We start from the raw sequence: 25,015 nt of genomic DNA on the forward strand, positions 1-25,015 counted from the left end.
GATTGTCGCCCCACCTATGTGTTTTGTGCTTGGCACACGAGCACGCGTTTGCTGTAGTGTGTTCTTCCTATAATATTTTGTATATACACAGCGTCCCTATTTAGGTGTACCCACCTCTACGTCTGAAGCGCGCACCACAATGCTTGGCCGTCGGTCGTCGTGTTTGATGGTGTTTTTCGGCAGGATGACGTGAACCTACCTGAAAAGGAAGAGAGCGAGAGAAAAAAAAACACATTAAGAAGCACAAGTCACGTGTGGTCATACGACGTCAATCCTGGGATAGCTTTCTCTTTTCTTGGGCTTTTTTTTTGCATGCTCCCAGAATGCATAAATTTACATCCCCCCCCCCTTTTCGCCACACACACACAACTCTCCTACTTTGGGAAATCAACAACGTGGCGCGAATTTGCGATACAGTTTTGAGCAGAGAACGTGTGTTTTGCTCGTCATCTATGCACTGGGCCTGCGTGGGCTCAATATTGACGGTGCGGAAGAGAACCGGCTAAAGTTTAGAAAAGAAGAAAGAACTGGTTCGTCTCCATTTTCTTGTTCCTTTCGTTTTTCGTACATACTGGGCTTTGATTTCGGTCGGTGCACCGCCATCTTGCGTTTCCCGTTTCCCAGTCACGTATTTCCCTACGCCCCTCCTCCCTTCCTAAGTTCGCTCTGTTGTTGGCAAAGGTATTGAAGAGTGCTCCTCGCTTCAACCCAGAGGGAGGGGGGGGGGGGGGGTTGACCGGGTTCGGACAGGCCCGATCGCCACGCCAGAATTGATGATGGCCTCTCGTACTCCGGTAATCCAAAGTTTATGCTGCCAGAACAAAACAGAAAGAAGGGGGGGGGGGGGGGGGAGGAGAAAGAACGTCGTGCCGACGTGTTCTTTCAGTATTCTACAATGTGCTTTATAATAAGTCCTTATTCCACGCCAATCTTCTTTATTGAGTTCTCGTCATTTCACGAGGCTCGTGAGAAGCCGAGAAGCTATGCCACGTAAGAAAACTCTGCGCACCATCTCTGGGATGACATAGCCACTGACAGTCAACAATGGTAATTACTAATCGGCACTCGACGTCGGGCTTAGGCTCAACAACATTGTTATTAGACAGAAACTAATCGAGCTATCGACAGGTTTCGGTTGCCAGAAAGATCTGCCTCCGACCGAGCAAGACACAAACATGTAGCGTGACCGGAGGAGTACTTTTCCGATAACTATTTGTCTTCGAGTCTCTGTTGGAGACTACATAAATAATTTCAGATTAATAACTATAATTGGATCTGGACGTTGCGAAGCTGCATTGCAGGCTATGTGTAACGCTGTAGAGAAATACTGCGGATTCGCCTTGACCATGCGGGGTTTTTTAAATCTTTATCTAAATCTAAGTAAATGATCGTTTCCTCGGTCCGCCGCAGTGCACTGCGGTCTCCGATACCGGTAACTTAAATGACTCGCAGAATGGCATAGCAGCTTAGGCAACACAGGTAATATATGTAGTAACCATGCCGGTCGACAACATTTCGCTTATTTCCGTTTACCACACCACGTGTGATTCAGGGCCAGTTCGTGGAAACCAACAACAACAGAAACGATGACGACCACGACGACAGAAAAGACGCAAGCCGTGATATACGAACCAAAATTTTGGAATAGACACTTAAGGCTGCTTACGTGTGGAAATGCGAAAGCGTTATAGTCGCTTTGGTGATTTTCTTTTTTCGTTTTTGTGCGCGTAAGCTCGCGCCTGCGTCCTAACTGCGCCTCGGTAAGAACACATGAAAGCGCCGCCAAGCGTCTCAACGCGCTCACTTCCCGCGACGAGTTAATAAACCGAAAGACCACTCAGCGGCATTCAATTAGACATTAATGCTTTTTATTGCAATAGCAATTATATGGGAAGGGGGCGGCGGAAAGTTAGGTGGGCGGATGAGACTAAGAAGTTTGCAGGGACAACATGGCCACAATCAGTACATGACCGGGGTAGTTGGAGAAGTATGGGAGAGGCCTTTGCCCTGCAGTGGGCGTAACCAGGCTGCTGCTGCTGCTGCTGCTGCTGCTGATGATGATGATGACGACGACGACGAAGAAGATTATGATGGTGATGATGATGATGATGATGATGATGATGAATTATATGGATACTCCAGGCGCAGTTCTGCCCACCGCGTACACTAGGCCACACGTTCACTCAGCCGGATGGCTTAGACGTGACGTGCGTAGTGACGCACGGAAGCGTGTTCGTCTCGGGCCTCTGAGGCCCGGATTCGATTCCCACCGAAATTACCTGATATCCGAAAGTCGAAAGGTCGAAATTTACCTAATATTATTTTGAAATGCATTAATTTGCTTCGTTTACGGGCACCTCCCCGAGAAATCCGACATCGATTTGAATATCTTTTTTATGTGGTTTTACTCTTCGCCGTCGGCCATTTTTGGTACCATCATTCGGTGGCGCCGCCGACTGTAACGCCGGATTTGTCGCGTAAGGGGGCATATAATGCTTTAGCATTGATAATTCGTCCGGAACTGTCCTCGCCGTTTACTTCAATCAAGCTATTAATTACTGAAGATGCAGCGCTTTTACGCCCCATCTGTGCTACAGATTTACCCTGTACCTGAGTTATCTCTCTAGCTCTCACTCCCCATTCCCCTCCCCACGTTTAGGGTAGCAAACTGGACTCAGTCTGGTTGACCTCCCTGCCTTTCCTTCTTCCCTTCTCTCTCTCTCTCTCTCTGTCTACGCAGTAGTCAAGCCGTTTAGCAGCTTACAAAGAAATGGAAAGAGAGAGTGAAGGAGAAAAGGAAAGAGAAAGAAATGTGGCGATCAGCGTGCGGGAACTGTTTTCATTGTTGCGCACTTTTACAGCGGCGATGCTGTTCGCCTCTCGGTCGCCGGCATTTCCGTCTCCGTCCGTGAGCAGAAGTTAACATCGTCAGCAATGGCTCATACCTTTCTAAGCAAGGAAAAACGCAACGGCCCATCCCCCTCGTAATGCACAGGCTACAATCACTCGGCAAGTGAAGCGAACGGTGTATGCATTCATTGAAATCACGCATACAGCGTGCAGGACAGCGTAGGTTTGAACAAAGAACAAGCTCAGAACATGCATCTGGCATCGTCAGCAATGGCTCCTACCTCCGTAAGCAAGCAAGAATGCAATGGTTCGTATCCCCGTAAGCAACGGCTCATACCCCCGTAAGGCAAAGGCTTCAAGTGCTCAACAAAGTGATGCGAACAGTGCATACATTCATTGAAATCAGCCCTGCAGCACACAGAACAGCATGCGTTTCAATAAACAAGCTCAAAACAAGCATCCGAACTATAAACTAAGCATTTCATACCCCCGTCAGCAGTTGTAGCGGGGGTTTCGCAACAGCTTCGCGGGACATCCACTTCCGCGGTCAAATATTTTCGCCAGTCAATTTATTTTTGTTTCTTTAATTTTTTTTTTCGTTTGTAGCAAGCCAAGTGAAGCCACTCCGACCGGCTAATACTGGCTAAAACGAAACAGGCAGGAAGCAAGGCGCAAGTCCTCGCTCCTCTTCCTCACGCGCTCTTTCTTTCTTCTTTTTTTGAAATGATTTATTGTATGAACGAACAGCTTTTTTCTTTACTGACTCGTAGTTGCGTGCTTGAAACCGGGAGCGCTCGCGAGCGCGGTCCAGTGTTTTATTTACTTCTAGGCCTCGTGTTAGGGACGAGTCCCACTCCAGTTTACCGGCCCCGTGTAAAGGACCGCGGGGTGTACGCGGTCCTTTACACGGGGCCGAATGTACAGATCTGTACAGGACGAATGCACAGATCGTCGTGCAAGCTGCCTTCCTGGCCCGTCTAGTGCAGACTGCTCACGCCGTAAATTAACGCGCGCGCCTGCCGATATATGTCGTTAGTGCCGCTGCACTGTAATGGTTGTGGGAGTTCATAGTGGTTTCTTTCCTTTCTTTTGTTTTTAACTTGAGCAGGACATGAGGCATTATAATAGCAAGAGCATGGTGGCGCAACCCACCGCCCCGTTTCAAAGGGGACGCTCACAACATCCATCCATCCATCCATCCATCCATCCATCCATCCATCCATCCATCCATCCATCCATCCATCCATCCATCCATCCATCCATCCATCCATCCATCCATCCATCCATCCATCCATCCATCCATCCATCCATCCATCCATCCATCCATCCATCCATCCATCCATACATGTAAGCCACGTCTGGGGCCCCCTATTCGAAAACAATTCTTACGCCAGAATATTGCTCGTAAGAGCTTGGTGTGGGCCAATCGTGATGCTGGACGTTTCAGACGCTCAAATACCCGACCCCCATGGCGTAACCCGCTTACGAACGAAAAGCTTTGCGGAACAACTCGACCGAAGAGTGTCTGAGAGTGGCGAGATATAAAAAAATTCAGTCGTTATTGTCATTTTTTAGATGACGTAACTCTGAGAAAAAAATGGATCAGCCGAAAGGCCGAAATTCCGGAACATCTGAAATAAAACAGAAAGAAGCAAAGGAAAACAAAAAGAAAGACGAAGGCGTGAAGGGAAATATGCTCATCATCACATCATCGAAGGCATAGCCTGATAAACTACATGCATTGTCAGAGCGGGATGATTAAAATAATGAATTTAATTATGGGGTTTCACGTACCAAAACCACGGTCTGATGGATGCGTGCCGTAGTGGGGGGCTCCGGATATTTGGATTACCCCGGTTTCTTTAACGGTGTTTGCTTGGGTTACCTGTGGTTCTTTAAATCTAAGTACAGGGGTGTTTTCGCATTTCGCGATGATTAAAATGTGGCGTGTACAACGTCCCGGAGCCGCGTTGACGAGCTATGGAGGACGCCGTATATAGCGGAGCGCCTCCGGGTTAATTTTGATCGCTCTCTCTCTCTCTCTCTCTCTCTCTCTCTCTCTCTCTCTCTCTCTCTATTTTTTTTTCGTTCCGCTCCTATCGTAATGTGCCTGCCGCGGCCGTGACACGAACCCGTGACCTCCTACGCAACAGAATAGAACGCGATGACAACTTAGCCACTGCGGGGAGATCGCGAAATCGTTAGGAGGCTATATCCGGATTCAGACGATCGCGTTGAACGTATAGTATCCATCCCACGATAACAAAGGACGTATCTATCAAGCATACTGCCTCGGGTTCTAGGGGCAGCCAGGGAAACTTGAATGTATCTGCCGTGGAAACTAGCGAGAGGGAGGTGACTGCAATATTGGTGGCAGCGTGCGAAAGGTTATAAACACTTGATAAAGCGAAGCATATATTTTGAATAATTTAGCTCTGTGTAGGGATCAACCGGTGCTGAAACTTCGCGTGCCAACAGCAGCTTTTTGTGATGCAAACAATAATATACCTGTACCCTGCACAGACCTTAAGCCATTTTTACAGCGTAAACTACGGAAATATTGGCAATGGCAATGGGACACTCAGGTATCCAAAAAACTGTACCTAGTCAAACCGAAAATAGGAAACTGGATCTATGAAAAACCAACAAGACACCAGGAAGTACTGCTCTGTATGTTAAGAATTGGGCACACCTATAGCACTCACTCGTATATTCTAACTGGAACTAACCCTCCGACGTGCACTAGTTGTGGAAGTAGACTTACAGTCCTTCATGTTCTCGTTCAGTGCCCATTATTAGAAGAGGAGAGAAAAAAGTTCTTCCCTTCCTTATACCTTCATAATATACCTCTGCACCCAGTCTTCTTTTTAGGCAATGACCCTCTATTTAATTTTAAATCAGTACTCAAGTTCTTAGAAGAAATACCATAGAAATCATTTGGCCAGGCTATTTGTAGCACAGCCTCTGCCTAGAGGCTGTAGCTGCAATGAAATCACTTACAGAGCGCATGCCTCGCAGCCCTTGCGCTGAAGGGCTCTGCAGAGGTACTGTTGCTGCTATAAATTGATATGTTTTAGTATCTAATGCTTCACAACGTACTTTTACAACCACAGGACTCACTTTTCATTGACATTATTTTAATAGATACATATTTTGCACCATGTACAGCGAATATTTTAGGCAATATACAGCCACACGATTTCCGCCATATTCAACGATACTCCTTGCCATTCGTCGCCAAATGTCATGGCGCTCTTTGGCCATTTCTGGCCCTTGCGCCCAGAAAGAATATCCATCAATCAACAGCAGTGCCGTAACAGTCAGCCTTGGCGAGCGGAGGAAACAATTTTCAGTCGCACGTGCCGTGATTTCTCATCAGAGAAATTAAGTGCTGAACTTCAGACACATGTGCGTCAAGCTTCTGGCCCTATTGGGCACCTACGTGCAGACACGTAAGAGCGCATGCGCTTCTCGCAAAACACATGACGATAGACAGAACTTGGTTTGACGCGCGGAGGCTGCGAAATATTTTAAAGCCTGCTCGGTTAGACGCATCGGGTTAAGGCAAACGTCGATACAGGCGTGCGTCTGGCATCGTTCAAAACATCGCGCAATACTCGCAACCGGACGGGGTCAGGATTTTGAGTTTCGCGCTCAAGCTGACGTTGCGCCTCCTCGTGAGCGCTTTTCTACGCAAAGGTATCCACGAATCAAGATCAAGGCCAAGTTAGCCAAGAGCTAAGTACGGAAGAGTAACGAGGCGTAATTAGCGCACGAAAATGCCGAAATTGATTCCAGATACGCTCGTTAAAATGGCGCTCCCCCCAAAAGGGGAACCGTAAGTGTGTCTTTACGGAAAATGTGGTCCGATCCCGGAGACAGTGGAACATAAAAGTGTGGGCCGTTGGGAAGGTGCTGCAGTCTGAACAACAAACCGCATGACAGCCTTATGCAACTAAGAAGACCTTGCCTTTCTTGCATGTGAATTGCTGTCGACTCGCCTTTCTCATACGCGTAAACGACACAAATTAGAAACGCCTTTCTACTTTTCGCGCCTTCCCTGACTCTAGCGAAGTTCGCAGATTCGATCGCAAGTCTACGGTCGGAGCACTTCGACCGCGCACCGTGTGGCGAATCGATGGCGTCGACGTCATAAACGATTAATTGCTCTTCCAAATTGCTGCGCCGGCAGCAACCATGTTTTCCGTAGCGGAACACAACGCGTTCCAAAGTCTTTGGGTCGCGGAGCGCGCTGCAGGCACCCGTGGCAGTTTATGCGTTTTTGTGTGCATCGTTTTTGCTTCACTACGAGAGGTCAGAAAAACATGCTTACCGCGAGATCGGCACGTGGCATGGAGGACGACTGCACACACACACCGAACGGATCGCGAACGCGGGCGCGCTTTACGCGTAAAGCGGCGGGAAAATGGCGGTGCGTGTGTGTGTGTGTACATAATGCGTTCCACGTCACGAGTCAAAGTGAAACGGGTGGCGAGGGGGAATGCGGGCCCTTGTTTCCTTCCTGGTATGCACTGCTTCGCTGGCGCTCCGCTCTTCATTAACTTTAAAATAAGCTCTCTCTCTCTCTCACTCACTCTCTCACAGCTCTCTCTCTCTCTCTCACTCACTCACTCTCTCACAGCTCTCTCTCTCTATCTATCTATCTCTCTCTCACTCTCTCTCTCTCTCTCCATCTCCCACCACTCTAAGCGTGTTCCGAAAACAATGAACCCGAGGGAAAATATTATGGGAGTTGTATGCATATTCGGTGACAACCTCGATGCCGGCCGAGCTGCTTTCTCCGTGACACCAGATCGGCTCGTCCGTAGGGTTTGTATCATGCTCTGATTTCTTTTTTTCTTGTCTGTGTTTGAAGAAGTAAAGAGTAAATTATTGTAAAAATATTATCTTGTGTGTGTGAAATGTTCTCTGCTACTGTACCTTCTTGTTTTACTTACTTTATCTGTATCTTTTTAATGTAATTACGCTTTACAAATAGCAGCTGTATACAGAGTATGCCATTTGCCCCTTCGCCACTTTTTAAAGCCGGCCGTGGTGCCTTGCACACCGCAACATAAAACAAAACAACTGACGTCGGTAAGGCTTTCTTGTAACGTATCCCCTGCCGTGAAGTAATCCGTAATGCTTCAATTATATATGGTCAAACTATAAAAAAATATGCAAATTCCACGTAACTGCACAGAACCAAGGTGACGTTCGCCTTCGCTTGGAGATACTCAAGTTATTCTTTTGCATTCCACCTAATTACATAATTAGTCTTAATTAATCAACTTCTTAGATGTTATAATTAGATTAAAGGTGTCAACGAGGAAATTGTACAGCAACATGAAAAACTCCCGACACAGCTTTCTGTTGCTGAGTAAGTGCTGCATAAGTTTTTTTTTTTTTTTCGGAGCGGGAAAGCAACCCGTGAATACACGCAAAATTGCTGCATGACTGGCTCCTAGACGCACTTCGCGAGTTTCTTTTTTTTTGTTTTTTTTTTATTTGTTAATCCTGGGGTGTATCGAAAACAATCAGTGGGCAAGTGTGAAACGGCGCATTGGCTCTGCTCGGTTTCAGTGGGAGAGCCGTGAATCCGTCGCCCACACATTCACTTTCCTAACCTGTCGTTCTTTTTTTTTTTACATTTGATTAAGCGTCCAACAGGCACTCACACTGTAAGCGTAAGTATTTAAAGGACGCCCACATTTCCCCGCGCCTCGGTAATGTCTTCCACGTTATCTCTGGACGACCGAAAGTCACTATGTCCCCGCCTCTTTCTCCCTCGTGTTTGATCGAGACGAAAATGATTTCTCGGGGGTTCGATGCCAGGAACGCTTTGAGAAAAATCAAGTGCGAGGGGGGAGGGGGAGGGGGGTGGCCATCGGCTACTTCCTTTGAATTCAGTACGCGCAGTCTTTTTGTTTGTTTTTTTCGGGTAGCAAAATTTAATCACTCTGAAAATCCCATCGCTTTACCAGTTTACTCAAATCGATCTTCAGTGACCTTTCAGGTCTAAGTTAGGCGCATAAGGTAGGGCACCCGAAACAGGTGCCCTTTACCTTTCTTTCCTAGTTATTAATACTTTTTGTGTACCTGCCTTTGCAGACGGGTTGCATCGTGTTTTGTTTCAAACCATGAACTAACAGGTGTTTTCAAAGTGGATCTCATTGAAGTGCTGTTTTCATTGGTGGGGATCCCATAATAAAAAAAATATATAATAAAAAAGATAAAAAATTAAAGCTGCAACTCAGTGAAGACCTCAGAATACCCGTTAAGTTGGTACTAGACGAGGCGGAAGGTGTGGCTTACAGATTCAGAGAGATGCCGCCTCCTCGTACGGCCTACCTACATCGGGATTTCGACGGCGTCGTTAAACTTGCTGGAGCGCAATTTCGGAGCCAATCGGAGCCGTCGCCGAGCGACATGGCTACGCGGAGCGCATAAGCAGCAATGCATAGATGGAGAGGGAAGGTGACATTTCGAGAACGAGGCTAGCGTTACGAATGGAAGAGGGGCCCACGTGTTGTTCGAGCGGGGATCAACGGAGAAGACAAAAAAAAGGCGGAATGGTTGGTCGAAAATAAAAAAATAAACAGCGCCTCGTTCAGGGCCGCGACAGCTAAGCGATGCAATCGCGTAACCGGCAAGCATGCACCTTGTTGAGCGGTGATACCGTTAGACGTTTGTTTCTTATTTCACTGCTACGTTCCCGCTCGTCCAACGATTAGCGCCTTCTTGTTTCAGACAAATCGCGTATCAGAAACTCTTGGGCAGGGGGAGATAAGACGAAAGGTATAGAGAAGAGGTCGACGTGCGGCATGGCAACAGAGACGAACGAATTCCACGCGGTGGCGCTGCGACAGATTGGTAGCGGTTACAGCAGCTTTCCCCAAGCAGTAGCGGACCAAGCCTTCTTGAGACTACCTGTTCCTCAGAAGGAAGGGTAGGAGAGAGAATAAATGTTCGAAGAAATGCGGAAGAAAGAAACTGGACGATACACGTGAAGTCCGAAGGAGAGCAGAAACCACGAAAGAAACTAACGCGGGGAACGGAACTAAAGTGGCGGCATCGGAGACGAGAGAGCGAGAGAGAGAGGGGGACGCTGCGAGAACGAGGAGGGTTCGGCACGTGTCGGCTATGAGCCTCCGCTCTCCTCCTGTTTTGCGCGGGGAGACCACTTCCTCCCCCCCGACTCCCCCTCCCCCCTCCTCTCCCCCGTCTCTCCTCTTCGGATTCTACCCTCACAGACCCTCGCTGGTCCATCACTGCGCTCGTCTGTGCGTGTGCGTCTACACTCTGGCATCTCCCGCATTTGTCTGCCCGCAACAAACTGTATGCTCCGCGTGTGTCGTTAAAACGGTGCAGCACGACAGAGCCTACGCGTCGGAGCTCCGTCTAGTCGGGAGAGGAGCGAATCTGTAGACAACACCAAAGCGAGTAATAAAGACGGCTCTTTACATGTAGTATAAATGTCATTACCGTTACCGCTGCGCTAACGAGCCGTTTCTCATTAGGAGTTGAAATTGTTGCAGCATGCATTCAACTAAACATGACGAACTCTACTGACACGACCTTTCTACGAATGTAAATACTACGGGTAAGTTCTTTAATATTTTCTAGCGAAGAAGCGGTCTGTGCGAGCGGAGCATCGGATTAGATTCGGTTGTTGTTTTTCTAGCCTGCAGCCTGTTCGGTGCCACAGACGTTCTGCTGCTCAGAACTGATTAAGCTGACGACGACAAAGGAACGCGTTCGTCGGTACGAGATCGCGGTTCGTCCTTGTCAAAAACGGTGGCAGGGCTACCAAGACAAGAACACACCGGGAGACGGAAGCGTCCGCTTCCTCGGCCGTCGCCGTTGTGTGTACTGTGGCCAGAGCGGAGGCCGTTTCGTGGCTTCTGCTAGAGTGGCGTAGGCAGCCTCGTGTAAGTTCTGCAGCACTGCATGCTTCCAGACAGTTTAATTTGCGCCTGCTTCTGCTCCTTCCACTTCCCCTCGTATTCTTTCACGCCCTCTCTTTCTCTTCGCTTCCACCTCTCGTCTTTCTTCCATGCATCATCATCTCTCTCTCTCTCCCTTTCTCTCTTGTGTTGTTTTGTTGTTTTGTTTTTTCCTTTTCGCAGTCTCCTTCACACCCCCCCTCCCCCCCACACACACCTTCTTCGGCAAAGTGTGAGGGCCTGAAGGACCTCCACATTTGGCTTCTCGACGAAAAAAGTAACCGTTTGCGAGCGACGCCAACCTTCCGTTTGGACCGATCGAGGCAACAAACATCCTGCGGGTCGTATACGGCGTTTGTGTGTATGTGTGTGTGTGTGTTCGTGCGTGCGCGTGCGGATGAAACGGCAGACACAACCGCGCGTGCATGTGTTTATCCCACTCGCTCGCTAACCTGTTTTTCCCACGTGCCGCCGGGTCGAGCCGCCAGGGTTCGTAATCACCGCGTCCACGGAGCGGCTGTGTCTGTCTCTCGCGCGCTCTCGTACGCAGATAGAACAATGCGCGCACGGGGGGCGCACGGATGATGTTGCGTGCGCTCGACGCGCAAGCGACGTACACAGATGCCGGCAATAGCGGAGGTACGTGCCCATGGCGCACGGACCGACGGCACCAAGATCGGAGTGAACCCCCTACGTGGTCCTAGTGGGGCGACCGCCGGTCCCTGTGATATAATGAGTCTCGCCAGCCACCGTATATGTTATGCTTCTTAGCGTCTCCAACATTACCTCTGGACGAGTGCGATAGCGAGTGTATAGGCAAGCAGCCTGACAGGCATTTGCGGACAAATGGAACGGATACAGAGCAGGCATACGCACACTCGGCATCTGTCGATTGTGATAGTCTTTGGTCCTATGTGTTTGAGAGTGAACGTAACAGCTAGGTGCGCCCCTTTTCCTTATCGTACTAGCTCACGACGAATGCGACGTTGCTAGACAGAGGTCCGTCGTCACAGATTTGCTGGTGCTTCGCACGCTCGAAACGTGCGAGCGTATCTTAAGCCGAAAAGGCAGAGATGTTGCGGGAGAGAGAGAGGGAGAGAATGAAGAGGAAAGGCAGGGAGGTTAATCAGATATCAGTCTCCGGTTTGCTACCCTACACTGGGGATGGGGGATAGGGGTTAGAAAGATGACAGAGATGCAATCTCTAAAGTGCTCTTGAGGTGGCGACAACAACAAACTCACTTGCGCGCGGGGAGAAGTGCGAGAAATAAAACTCTCTCGCAGTCTTCGCACCGTCTCTCCGTTGTGGCCATTTGCCTGCAGGTGTAATCTCGGGATACTATATTTTTCTACGTGCGGTACGGGAGAACCATCTGCCAATATAATGCGTATTTTGGAGTTTTCCCGTTCCTCGTCGCGCAGGGTTTTACGACCTCTCCTTGTGGGTTTGTAGATTAAGAGTTCAGACTTGGTAGCCGAGTACTCGAGGCCCGTTCCACGCAATTCTGGACCGCATCTACTCCTGCCTGCAGTGTTCGCTCGACGTGACCGTCACATCCTCCCCCGGGAACACAGAGGGTGATTTCATCCGCGTATAGACTGTGGTGCAATCCTTCTACTTCTGATAATTTCTCAGGTAGACCGAGTAGAGATAAATTAAAGAGTAATGATGATATGACAGATCGCCTGACCACGTTCAGAGACCTCACCCAACACTACAGACTCGAATGTCGCACATTCCCGCCACCACACGACAAATTAAACGGGAATGAGGCCGTAACTTAACGCTTGTTCCAGACACACGCCTACCCTAGTCCCGCCGTCGTACATCACTGCTACCCGGGTTTACATCCAACAGATGCCTGCAAAGCTTGCGGACAGAGAGCAACGCTGCGACACATGTTCTGGTTATGTGCCGGCAACCACGGTAATGAGAACACCTCCGTTCGCGACGCGTCCGTAATCGCGACAGTTGCCACAGTACGGGAAGCCTCGAGCTCGCTTCTTCCCGACGCCACCCCGGCTGCGGGAGCCGCCGGAGACCTTCTGCGTCGGCGTCGCCGCCGCTGGGAGGCGGCTCTCAACAGTTCAGAGTTGGCAGACCAGCTCTGGGCCGTCCGGCAAGCCTAAGATGCCGCCCGAGTCCAAGGACTTCGAGCCGCCACCTGAGGCCACCACAACAAAAGCTGCCGGACCGTTCATTAATAAAGTTTCTTCTTCTTCGCATCTTCTTCGTGCGAAGTGGAGCACAGAGGCGCAACGCACCTGTGACACGCCGAAGCGCAGAGTAGCTTTTCTCTCATCTTACCATTAGGGCTTCCACGTGCTTCACCAAAGGGTCGTCTCCACTGTTAAACCATCGCAATAAACTGCGAAGTGCCTGAACATATGGATAACTTTGGATCACAAGGAGCTTTGCCGACTTTCATTTCTGTTCTGTGTTTATTCACGCGTTGGTATGGTGACATTGACGTAAAGAGCACGTCGGCCACTGCGTTTTTCTGTGTTATGCAGGATATGCCGAAAACAAGAGAGATACAGGGGGATAGTTGTTTTCGGGTGCCTCACAAGACGTTCGCACTGTCTTTACAACGTTTAAAAAATACAACAAGAAATAAATACGAGACTGCGCACACATGGAATAAAAGATAAGAAATAATGAGTCATTTCACTCTTTAAAGGTGGATGACCGGCGAAGCTGTTTGGCATACGACACAGAAGTGACTCGTAATTTTGGACTTAGGTACGGACTCATTTACCGTGATCTTTATATACATTGGCGTGGATGACGGGACCGCTGCCCTGAGGAGGCGGAGGAAACTAGACACGCGAGAGGTTTCGACGAGACCGCCACCACGGGAGAGCGGAAGGAAAGGAAAGGAGATACGCAAGCGCTTGGAACGCCGACAAAGAGAGGGCGGGACGAACGTAGGCATGGCCGACGCGGGTCAAAGTGTAGTATCTGTTCTTATCAGCTTGATATCGGATACGGGTTGTGTTTAGACCTAAGATATTAAACTTATTTTTGCAAGGTGGCGGACTGCTTGAAGCCTGCTTAACCTTCGCCACGGGTCGGCCCGGTATTTCACTATCTTAGCCATCGGCCCACGGTTTTTGGTCTACGTACATCGATCCGCTGGAAACTAGCCTTACAGAGCAATCATTTTCCGGTTTCCTCCTCAAGCGACCGTTCCGTCTTCGCTGTCTGTGGTAATCCTTGATCTGTCACGGTCGCCGCGGCCATTTTCGCACCATTTGCAATAATCGTCAGCCGTTCGGCAGCAACAACAACAACAAGGAAAAGTCGAACGCGAGGTTTCCAGCATGCGTGACCCTTGCTTTTCGTTATTCGTGGACGAAGGCTCTCTTCATAACAAAGACTTTATAAAAGTCATTTGAGGAAAACGCTGCTTACCTGCCCGCTGTGGCCGTTGCTTTGACCCTGTCACTCATTGGTGTCACGTACAGAATTGATTTCATGCACCTAAAGAAAAGTTGGGAGGCACTTTTGTTTTATTTTTCTATACACTTTTTGCCAAAGGGAACCAGAACCACGTGTCTCATACCACGGATCATCTACGCAACACAGCGAAGCGATCGATGTCTTTAGCGGCATATTTATCTTCTCCACGGAATCACTGCCTTCTTTCGCCGCTTACACACCGCGGTAATAACTTGTAAGGTAACCAGGAAACGCACCCGCCGTGGTTGTTCAGTGGCTATGGTGTTGGGCTGCTGAGGGCGAGGTCGCGGGATCGAATCCCGGCCATGGCGGCCGCATTTCGGTGGGGGCGAAGCGCGAAAACACCCGCGCACTTAGATTTAGGTGCACGTTAAAGAACCCCGGGTGGTCGAAATTACCGGAATCCTCCACTACGGCGTGCCTCGTAATCAGAAAGTGGTTTTGGCACGTAAAACCCCGTAAAAAAAAAAACAGGAAACGCAGCGAGACTTGTGCGACCTCGCAGAATCATGACCTGAGTGTAGAATTTTGAATGTCAGAAATGACCCACACTGTATCGCATGCATGCCGCACGATGAGTGCACACGCGAGAAGTCCGACCCGTGGCGGCCTTGTTCTCAAATGAAACTTGGAAACATTATATCATCGATTAATTTATTACGTTGTTCTTCTGAAAAGCAAGTTTTACGAGAGAAGGCTTGAAATACTGCGTCTCCAACGCGAGATGCCCCCTCATACGTGCATGGTCCTCAGTCACTAAGCCATCTGGACGTTAAGATACATAAAACATGTTTCCTATATTTTATTCATAACAGGCGTTAAATGTCGATAAACGTATTGTATTGCTAATGAGGGGAACGTCACGGTATTTCTTCTGTTAACTATTTCCGACTTGCCTCTACGGTATATGTAGGACAACTATAAGATGACTCCAGCTATATCTACGCCATAATGGCAACACAAGATAACTCTCCAGCGCGGCGACCGAAATGATCAACAAAATTTTCGTAGCGTGAATGCCAGTAGCGCAGTGCGTGCACTTGACGTGGAATAATAACGGTGCCGAGAAGCAGCTTTCGGTGCCCATGACTTCTGGGCTGATCGTAAAACAACTCGCGGCACAATTATTTGACCCTTTGTTCGTGCAAGGCGTATACGACATCTAGAAGAGTAAAGAAAACGGGTGCCAATGTCTGTCGGCTCGGTTCGGTCGCAATTGACAACGAATCAAGTCCCCTCTGTTTTCTCGGTCATCGTATGGCGAGGGCCTTGCGTCTGGCAACCATGGATGCCTTGAGTTAGTCTACGTGGGCTTGTTGGCCAAGTGCCAGCTCGTAAACTCACGGGGTAGAAATGATGTTCCACATCCGCCGCTATTGTCGCAAGTGGCGCTGACTAACACTCCCAAGCCTATAGACTTAGAGCGCATGCAAAAATATCCCACGGAAAGTGGACGTCGGGGACAGCCCGCCGCCGTGAAGCTCGATTGGTATACCATCGCACACGTCATGCGGAGGTCGTTGGTTCGGTTCCCAAGGGCCGCAAATTGTCATTTCTTCCACTTTCGATTCCCTGTTTTCCTATTAGCTCTATATTGCAAACAAAGAATAGTTAATATTCGCAATGATTTCCTCGGCGTGATTGCCTGCTTTCTCAATAGTGTTGCTAGTCGCAGCGATAGCTGTTGTATAAGGAAAACGCACAATTTAGTGTGCCAACAACGTCGCGAGTGTGAATCAGGGCAAGAATAATGTAACGATTCTATTCCGATGCCATTCCTTTTCACACTTCGTCAGCGGGCAGAGCGATGCCCTGCTCGCCCTATCGGTGGGATCAACCAGCCGTGCAGACTAGAGCTCACTAGCTCAGGTCGACCTCTCTGTCTTTCCTATGGATGGATGGATGGATGAAAAACTTTATTAGGGTCCTTTAGGGCGCGCACTAGCGCGCAGCGGGCCGCTCCCACGTCGGGACAGAGAGGCCGAGTCTCTCCGCCGCGTCGCGGGCCCGTTGGACAGCCCAATAACTGCTCTTCGAGGTTGGGGCTGTGTAGGACCGCATCCCAACGTGAAGAAGTGTTGTTTTTATCGCTGTGTAACGCGGGACATCGCCAGAGCATGTGAGGTAAATTCGCTAAATCATTGCATAGTGCACATGCATTTGTTGTCTAAATTTCGGGGTACACCTATCTTTCCTATAATAAATCAATATAATATCAATAAATTCTATTCATTCATTCAACCAGCCGTGAACGGCGGATGATAAGAGTGCCACAGAATCGAGCGGAAGGACTGGCTGCATTACACCGACCCCTGTGCAATGCAGCAGAGAAAATAAATAGCTGAAAACATACTGAGTGTTCACAGAGCGGCAAAGAACGAAGGGGAAAAGAACAGAAAAGATCAGCTTGATGATTGATAGACGTTGCAATGGAAACAAAATCAAAGCAGTGCGCATTCAGCCGCGTCATATCCGGTGAAATGTAAACTCGAGCAGAAATATATAGCGCACACACACCTGGCAGCACGTATACTTGCAGCGCAGTTCTTGATCCGCGTGGTATGAGAGCTTTCGTTTGTTTTTGTTTTTCTTGTTGTTTTGTTTTGCAGTTATTACAGGATGATGTCCACTAATTAACTCAGCAATACAGGGGATTGCAAACAAGTGAGTGATGCAATTTTTAATTAGCGATGCGACCAGGGGCTCCGGAGGTGTATTATCTTGAGTGTGGTGACATGGGGCCGGGGAGGATAGCTCATTTCGCTTAGGTGAGTTCTTTTTTTTGTAATTTTTAAGCCAATCCCTAATCGTTATAGTTGAGAGAGGTCGGTATTGGGAAGAAAGGGGAGGAGGGGGGGGCCGTGCCCCTTAGCAACGGAACCTGCGGGGCACTAGCTCCCATTGTCCCAGCACCCAAATTTGTTGCAGGAAAACAATTGATGCAACATCGGGATGGAAAGATTGGTTTCAAGAATAACGATAACTTGGCTGCCGTACAATATCAGATTTCTTTGCGTGCGAATTCGCAGTGGTTGAACACTACGAAACTCATCAGTGTCGCAAAGCTTGGCCTCAGCGACACGTAATTACTTGGCCAACGGTGCCGTAGTATTGCGAAATCATTGTTATTGTTCTTCTTTATGCATCATTAACCGTGCTACACGACGAATTACAGCTGATTCACGAAATATTGGGAAAGAACAGCGATATTGCACACATTGGCTTTGTTCCTGGAGCATTAGACGAATAATGAGAATACCAGTAGGTAATGTCTTTGTGTGTAATCAGCCGCGTGCGCTGTAAACCATCCTTCCAAATGTTATATTCGTTTTCCTCATCGACCACGTATGGTTAAGGAAATAAAACCGCTTGGGCCGAGATTCCTGCCAAAATAAAATAAAAAAAGCTTATGTCGTTAAACCCTTCTCTCTGTGTAGGGTAGCAAACCAAGCGTGCGTCTAGTAGACCTCCCTACCTTTCCTTCCTTCCTTTTCTTCCTCCTTTTCCTTATGCCGTTGCCCAAATAAATTAGGTCAATCACAAAAAAGGCTTTCTCGCACTGATACCAGGTATGAAAAATAAAGTTTAGCCAGAAATATTTAGAAAATTTCAAGTTACCTTGCGTTGCACGATGTTAGAAGATTTTGAAGCTGTGACAAATTTATTCGAAATTTGCTGTCTCCGAAAGGAGTGACCATGGTTTTAAAATCTGCCAGAAGGAAGACAACAAAGGGCCGTAATTTAATATCTCGTTGCACTTTTATATAGTCCATCTCGAGCTTCACCCGCCATGGTTGCTCAGTGGCTATGGTGTTGGGCTGCTGAGCACGAGGTCGCGGGATCGCCTCCCGGCCACGGCGGCCGCATTTCGATGGGGGCGAAAACACCAGTGTACCTAGATTCAGGTGCACGTTAAAGAACCCCAGGTGGCCAAAATTTCCGGAGTCCTCAACTACGGCGTGCCTCATAATCAGAAAGTGGTTATGGCCCGTAAAACCCCACAATTAAAGAAATCTCGAGCTCCGTAGTCGATGTCACCTCTACCGTCGTGATTTCTTCGATACCGTGTATGTGTTGTTGTTGTTGTTTTCCTATTGGGTCCGTGCATTGATGTTTTGCATTGCAAAAAAAAAAAGGCAACCAGACACTGGAACGCGAGAGTTGCTTGCGCCGCAGGCTCACAGATGGCGCTAGCAGCTCCGAAGGCTTTACTTTAAGCGACAGGCGGCGTTCGTACAAAAAGGAGCCACAAAGAAAAAAAAACAAAAAACAAAAGACACGCTGTTTTATGCGAACTCCCGACGCATAAGTGCATTCTATCCCGATCGCGCTGTGAGCGGCTTCCTTTTTAAATTTTTTTTTTCTCCTCGCTTCGCACCGTTCTGTCTATGCAGTCGGCTGACAACTTGACTCCGATTCTGAGCTTGTTTGCCGGGAATGCGGCATTGCAGGGCGGCCGATTTGCGTTTTTCTCGCGCGGTTCGCCGACACGAGGATTTCGTCGATCTCTGGAGATGTGAGCTCGCGCGGCTGTTTAAGTTTTTCGTTTTTTCTTTATCCTTTCAAAACGTTGTTCGTGGGAAAAGCCGATTTAACCGGGCAATTCCGAGCGGCCGTCGCTAGACCTGTGCTTTCCCCGGGTAAATAGGGAAAGGCGTGAAAGATGGGCTTTTCTTGCAATGAAACAACGTCGAGCGACGCTCCGTTAACTTCTTTTCTTGGCGCTGATTGCGATCCGACGTCGTTAACGACGTCGTGCCTAATTCTGGGGGCGCCGAAGTCAAAACGGGCGATGACGGACCCTGGGAAACGCGTCGTACCTTGAGAGATACGATGACCTTAAAGTTTGTTTGAGTTATTTATATATGTTGTCTAAAGGTTTGAAGGTGTTTTTTACGTGATTTTTTTTCTTAGCTGTGGCCTGCGTTATTGGCATCTTTATATGAAAAGGAGCACCCGGTGCCCATTAAAGGGGCCTACATCTGATTATAATCGCATTTTAAAAAAGAAGTGCAAGACGGAGATGAATAAGGCACTTGTCAATCTCGGCACTTCACACCTGATAAGCTGTTTTCCATTTCGACGTGAATTAGAGGCGATCAGAACTGAGAAAGAAGCGCTACTACCGCATGAACTCGAGCGTTAGTCGCACTCGTATGGTAAGTGTACGAACCCGCCACTTAAAACGAAAGTTTGCCAAAATAATTATTTTTTTGCATGTGTACGTCCTTTAACAATAACAACGATAATAATAATAATAAATAATAATAATAATAACGACGACGATGACGACGATGATTATGATGATGATGATATGACGACGACGACGACGATGATGATGATGATGATGGTGGTGATGATGATAGACGCTGGCGTCTCGGTAAGATGCCCCGCCCCGTTCTGGTCTGGGACGCCGAGTCGTACAGTAATGGAAACTCTGGATGCCAGAACGCGAGGAGGATAGAAATGTACGTGAGAACGGGATCCGAAAAACAAAAGCTCCTGGCGCTAATGAGAGGAACGATTTTTTAAGGCTTGCCGGCAACCCCTGACTGCCCCCCGTGGCGCTTAATTTTTTCTTTTTCTCCGCGCGTGCCTAATTGCGATGTGGTTCGTCCGGCAATTTTTATTCGCGACGGGGGCGTGCGTCTTGTATGCGCTTTTCTTTTTTAAGGCGAGTGACAACAGTCATTAAAACGGGTGCCAAAAAAAAAATGATGCAACGTCATAAAAGGTATAGCGTAGAAGAGGCGCGTGGGGGGAGGGGGGAGGATGGTTGTGGGAGAAGGGGAGGGGGAGTGGAGTTCTTCAGACGGTTGCGCGCTGCTGTGTTTTACGAAGGCTCAGTTTTCGCGGGGACTGGGAGAGGGAAAGCGTAGATAATTCCGCGCACAACTCTCGTCAGCGTCGCCAGAAATGCTCCTTACAAAGAAAAAAAAGAAGGGGACACTTTTACTTCGTACTGGTTGTTGAAGCAGAGATTACATTTAAAGAAAAAAAAAAGAAAGAAGAGTAGGAGCGACAAAGTCAAGGCAGCATGAAGCATACAGTAAAAGAAAATTGAGAGAGGGAAGATTAGCTCCCTTTCCGTTTACTCTCGCGTTGAAGTATACGGCAGAAACAGAGGCACACGCAAATGAATTTCGTAACGAACGCATACCCGAAGCGGATTCAGGGTTCTACGAACAGCAGGCAAAGAAAGTGGACGCCGCTGGCAACAACGAAATACATATATTGTCAAGTGCATCTTACAGAGTAGCGCGGGTGCAGATGTTTCTTTCACTTATGTTTATCTTTTCCTTTCTTTCTTTTTTTCTTTATTTCTTTCTTTCTTTCCTTATTTATTTATTTATTTGTTTATCTATCTATTTATTTATTTATTTACTTTTCTTGCTGGTGTAGCGAATGAGCTTAGTGCTCTTGTTTTGCCGTGGACAGATGGTAATCACTTTTAAGGCCATTTTCACGACCCGACTCCGCCCCGCCTCCCTACGATGAATACAAGCATTAGAAGATAGTAAAGACGCACGGTACCCAAAAGCGCGTTAACTTCCTTCTTTCATTTTATATGTCTTTTCTGTTCTCTTTTTTTTTTCTCGCTCGGAAACTCGGAGAAACGCAAAGAGAAATGTCGAATTAAAACAGCCGTCTAAGCGGCCCCCTTTGTCTTACTTTGCCCATCCGGGAAAAAAAGAACAAAAAAGGAAACGTTAAAAAAAAGAACGGACATACAGATACCCTGGTCCTGCCTTCAAATTTTTTTTCTTCCTTTTTTTTCGATATTTCATGTTGACTCTTGTTAACACCCTTGTCAGGTTTCTGCAAACACTAGTCGATGTTTAGTGGCCGGTTGCTTTCTGCTCGGCGTTCTAGTTTCATTTTTCTTTCTTTATCTCTTTCTTTTTCCTTCCCCGAGTTTATTGGATTCTTATCCATCGCCTTCTACGGCGTGCCACTCGTAAATCATCACTCATTAAATATCCCCGCCTGCCCCGCAGAGTCGCTGCGCGCGAGACCGTCTGTGTGCATTGCGAGTTAGTCCGGAAACGATCGTTTATCAATTGAAATCACGCGCGCTTTCCGCGAGATTCGAAACAAAACAAAAAACGTGATAATAAAGACCGGGCGCGCGTGCGGGGACGCAAGAGAGAAAGGGAGAGGGTAAAGAAAAAAAGCAAGATACTCGATCAGGGCGAGGCACAAATGCGCGGCGATCGATTTCTCTGGCGACGGCGCGTACCTCTGCGTAGTCGCTTTGCGGGTGCAAAAATCTGCTCCTCGGATGGGAGACATTTCCTTCGCGCACTTATATCACTGTGGCCCAATTTTCCCATTGTGGCTTTGGGGATACCTTCTAAGTAGCAGTTGCCGATTGCTAGCTCTACAGCATAGCTCGAGAAGAATCCACGGGCAACATAACTGAAGACGCGGAGAGTGTCTCAACGTTTCCACTGCACTTTCAATGTGTACAAGAAGACGAAGAAGAAGTTTATTGCACAGTTTGAATGAATTACTTTCTGGGTTTCTATGCGAGCCATGATCCGCGTATGATCATGTATGTGGAAACACTAGAAGTACGAAGGCTAAAAAATCGTTTGAAAGTGTTTTATAGAATACTACATGGACATTTAAAAATCAACAAAGATGAGTATGTGTAGCTTCCAGGAAAACGAAGCAGTCGTGTTAATCATCAATATGTTTTACGTCCATACTTTGCTCACACTGATGTGTTCCGCTTTTCTTTTTTCCCTGCCGTGATTGAACTCTGGAACGCAATGCCAAGCTTTGTGGCAGAAGCCAGTGATGTTTGTGAATTTGAAAAATTGTTAAACATGTATTTTTGTGATTCCGCTGCCGCTTGATGCACCTGTATATATGGTCTGGCTGTATTTAAACCCTCCCTGTAAGAACCCTCAGCAGAGGGTTGACAGTATGAAGAAATAAATAAATAAATAAATATCGGAGGACTTCGGATTAATTTTGACCATTCATAGAGTTTATTTAAAAAAAAAACAACGTGTAGCTATATCTAACTACGCGAACGTTTTGTTCCAATTAAACTCCACTCGAAATGCGGCCGCCGCTGCCGGATTCGAACCCGGTACCTCGAGCTCTGCAGAGCAGTTCTACAGCCTCTGGGCTATCACGGCCAGTGCGATGCTTGTTCGGGTTCCTTGAAAGGAAAGCCTCCCAGTTAAAGAAGGAACCCGTATGGGTTTCCTTTGTAACAACTGCTACGATTGGGTGGATGTCTCATTATTCTTTTGTTAATCTTTGGTGCAGTGGTGCAGTGTTAATCTTTGGTGCAGTTCCATGGTTCAAATCCCGGTGCCGGCAATTTTCCACCGGATTAAAAAAAGAAAAAGAATCCGCGTGTTCATAAAATTGCGCAAACAGGCCTGGAGTGCGGCCTGATCCCGGTGACCAGAACCGGTGACGCACTCCCTCACCAGAGCAGGATTGGCCACCCTGGTGCAGTACTTGGCCACAACCTCCTATATGAACACAACAATCAAACCCCGGCCCTCAGTCCCCAGCAGCTGCGAAGCAACTGACCACGGCGGTGGTCAGACCTGCGATGCAGCAGAGGGTGCTCAGAAACCCAGTGTACTAGTTGGAAATAAGAAGAATATTCTGCGGAGAGAGAAGAGGTGGCAGGAAAGAAAGAAATGGTCCGTACTTTCTGGCTCATTGCGAAAAGAGCAGAGGTTGGTTGTTGATAAGCCAGATCTACAAAAGTAAAAATTTAGGTGGGAAGCTCTACAGCGGAAGCTTCTTTAAGGTCACCTCGCATTGTCGGGAAAGACATTTGCTGGTGTTCCGCCCGAAACTTATATGTCGAAAATCATCTGCGTCAAGTATAGGGATGAGTCATTACAATTTAAAAATAAAAGACGTGAGCTCGCCAAGAGCAGACACATGCTCTTGCGACTGCCCGCACATTCGTCGTCGTTTTCATCCACAGCTGGCTCCGATGCCGCTCATTATGCAAAAAAAAGGCAAAGTTCATTAAGATGTAGTTAATTCAGGCATCCGAACCCACTACTTCTCGGTGGGAGTCGCACCCTTGACCTTTGTTGTTAATTAGGGCGAAGTTAATTAAGGCCAGCTAATTAAGGTAGCTTCAGTTAAGGCACTCGAACCAACGACCTTTCATGGGAGGAAACAATTAACAAGAAGTAACAACGCATTCGAATAGGAATTTCAAGTAATTTAATGAATGTCTTTTGAGAGCGTGCAGGCCTTCGTCTCCACCCTCTTTGGCGTATGCTGGGGTGACTCATATTTTTTTTAAATTTTATTGTGACTATATATATAATCTATATCCACAGCCCGCCTAACAACGTTCATTGTCATATATATAATGCATATTTATGTTTTACGCGCTCATACGGCGACTGACCTTCGGCTTCTATCAGTCACGTTACATCCGCTAACCGTATTCCATCAATCCATCGACAGCTCAACGCCATTTCCTGGCTCTCCTTGGCCATATTATCTCGCCTTTGTGGAAAAAAAAGCACGTGATCAGCTTGAGTGTCATATTTTTAGACCCGCCGTAGTTGCTTAGTGGCTATGGTGTTGGGCTGTTAAGCACGAGGTCGCGGGATCGAATCCCGGCCACGGCGGTCTGCATTTCCATGGGGGCGAAATGCGAAGGCACTCGTGTACTTAGATTTAGGTGCACGTTAAAGAACCCCAGGTGGTCAAAATTTCCGGAGTCCCCCATTACGGCGTGCCTCATTATCATATCATGCCTTTGACACGTAAAAACCCCATAATTTAATTTTAGTAATGTTTCTTACAATCCCTAGCCCTTGGTTGAGCGTTTGGATGGTTACAGACGTCACCATCATAATATACGTGTATTTGCGGCTAACATATTGACGCTTGTAAGTGCACGCGATGACGTTCGCAGACAGTGATAGAGCAAAAAATAAATTTCAAAAAAAAGAACGTCGTGTCTCTGTTTGTAACTGTAGCTGCTAGATTAATCACTCTCTGTGCACTGCGAGCTTGAATGGCACCACGCGCGCACGGAGATTGACGTCACTGCTATCGTAGCTGCCTCCCGCGACAAAATAACACGTGTCCGCAGAGGCCAACGAACTCTTCAACATTCCTATACTCATAACTGCAAAGAGCCATCCACTTAAACAAATTTTTAAACCGGATTTGTGTTGTCCTTTTTCGTTCTACTGGCGCCTGGGTTGCGTGACTGCATACGGGGAACTTGAGATTCGCGAATTACTTGCCAGCACGGCGTCAACATATATTAAGCTCTCATAAGTAATAGCGTAAGTTGTAATACGGCGCCTTGTCGTATTTCTTCTAATATTTTTCTTAGAGATGGAGTTACACCCGCACGATAAGTTTGAAGCACTTTCGTCTTGTTTAGTCGATTCTATCTTTTGAAGCGAAACTTTCCTCACCGCTTCGCCCAACTCTGCGGAGGCCCTTTTCTCGTCACTGCTGTCTTCTACAGAGGGTGCAAATGCCCACTACGCACTACCAACGTTTGTGGAAAGCTAGAACGCAGTTCAGCAATGCTGATGTCAATTCGCGAACTACACGTGATCACTTCATTGAATTTGTAGTACGGTTCAGGGATGTCCATCGGGCACTTCCTGAAGAACCAACATGGATTGACATGCTACATAAACTTGCAGCATTGAAAGAATTTTAATATGTCGTGCCAGTGAAATCCTTGTTGACATGTTTTCTTTTTTGTGTATTGTTTGTATATGTCAAAGCC

The 25,015-nt window shown here is 47.7% G+C and overlaps 1 protein-coding gene and 1 pseudogene across 1 annotated transcript in view; both read left to right on the forward strand.

Moving 5' to 3' along the window:
* FoxP (forkhead box P) overlaps positions 1 to 25,015 on the forward strand; it is a 501,832-nt gene that overhangs the window by 187,510 nt on the left and 289,307 nt on the right. The window lies entirely within an intron of this gene.
* Positions 13,731 to 13,910, forward strand: LOC135907837 (U2 spliceosomal RNA; annotated as a pseudogene).

Source organism: Dermacentor albipictus, chromosome 6, assembly GCF_038994185.2.
Source record: "Dermacentor albipictus isolate Rhodes 1998 colony chromosome 6, USDA_Dalb.pri_finalv2, whole genome shotgun sequence".
Taxonomy (NCBI): domain Eukaryota; kingdom Metazoa; phylum Arthropoda; class Arachnida; order Ixodida; family Ixodidae; genus Dermacentor; species Dermacentor albipictus.